Below are 1,513 nucleotides of genomic sequence, written 5' to 3' on the forward strand. Positions count from 1 at the left end.
CAAGCTAGGGAAAAAGTAACCTATTTCTCAAATGGCTATGATTTTCCTACCACTACTAATCACACTAATTGATGTCTTATTTTATCTATACTAATTCTAGTAACACTAATAATATAGTTAGAAAAGGTTTAAATATAGACACTACTACTACTAGTAGTAGTAGTAGTAGTAGTAGTAGTAGTAGTAGTAGTAGTAGTAGTAGTAGTAGTAGTATGGGGACATGTACTGTAACAGTAACACCATTTGTTGATTCCCTACTCCTGGCAAATGATGCCTGCCTTTGCACAACTCAGGCAACAACTCTCCAACTCACGGATCTGTTTGGATAGTTGTTATTGGGGTGGGGGTGGGGGGGTTATGGTACGCAGATGAAACGCTGGATCTATTCTTTGACATGCTGGTCCCCACACATATAAACACTAGAAACATACAAAATCATACTTCAACTGCTGGAAGGATTAAATTTCAACAACTAAATACTAATAGGTAGTCTAACAAAAATAATGACGGTAGTTACAATTATGTACTATCTAACTGTAATAGAGTTAATAATATTAATAAAGGTTACCCCCACCCACGTGATATACTCAATGTAAGTGCAAATAGGTTCTTATTGCTTCAAAGAAGCATATAAAAACTAGACGATAATAAATTTAAATAAAGGCTTGTTTGAGTCTAGAATGGAGCTAGTTGTTTCATTGTGAGACGAAGGTAAAAAAGACAAAGGAAAAAGTTGATGGGTGCTCAAAAGGTCAGTCTTCACCTCCTTATCACTTTATCATCTCTAAATGCTTTACTTCATTCTTCAGTCTGTTTAGAACTTTCTTCCTTATTATCTGACAGTTAAGATAAAGTAGTAATTCACGGTCAACTTGAATGTTTCTTTACTTTTGTCAATTTTTTATATATGTATTTTGACTTTGTCAGTCACTAGATCTGTAGTTTGAGTTTTATCTGTAAACTACTGGGAATGACACATCACATTTGGCATGCATTATAACACTGAGTGAAATGTTGAGATAATATAACAAAGGACTTATTTAAACAATCACCTGAGAAGGCACATTTTATACCTTGAGTGAAGGATAATGATTACATCAATATCTCACTAATGTACTAAAAGTGTAAGAATGAGTCAAAACAATTGTTGTGATTTCTAAATAATGTCGTTAATTCCATTTTCTATCATTTACCTGTGTGTGTGTGTGTGTGTGTGTGTGTGTGTATAAATGTATGTATATATATATATATATATATATATATATATATATATATATATACATGTATATATATATATATATATGTATATATGTATATACATATATATGTATATATGTATATATATAAAAATAAAAATAGAAAAATAAAAAAGGGGTTTGTATGATAGTGTATAGAGGAATATATTATTCAAAATAATTCCAACTCTGTCTGTATTTTGTTTTATTTATATTCTTATAAAATTAATTTTATAAAAATATAAATAAAACATAAAAAACAGAGCTGGAATTCTTTT

At 29.9% G+C, this 1,513-nt stretch overlaps 1 long non-coding RNA gene across 1 annotated transcript in view; it reads left to right on the forward strand.

Annotated features, from left to right (window-relative positions):
• Positions 1 to 663: 663 nt before the first annotated feature.
• Positions 664 to 1,513, forward strand: part of LOC128249446 (uncharacterized) — a 2,651-nt gene continuing 1,801 nt past the window's right edge. Inside the window, exon 1 of the long non-coding RNA XR_008265570.1 lies at positions 664 to 751. This is a non-coding gene — a long non-coding RNA (uncharacterized LOC128249446). The remainder of the gene's footprint in view (positions 752 to 1,513) is intronic.

This window comes from Octopus bimaculoides, chromosome 14 (assembly GCF_001194135.2).
Source record: "Octopus bimaculoides isolate UCB-OBI-ISO-001 chromosome 14, ASM119413v2, whole genome shotgun sequence".
NCBI lineage: Eukaryota > Metazoa > Mollusca > Cephalopoda > Octopoda > Octopodidae > Octopus > Octopus bimaculoides.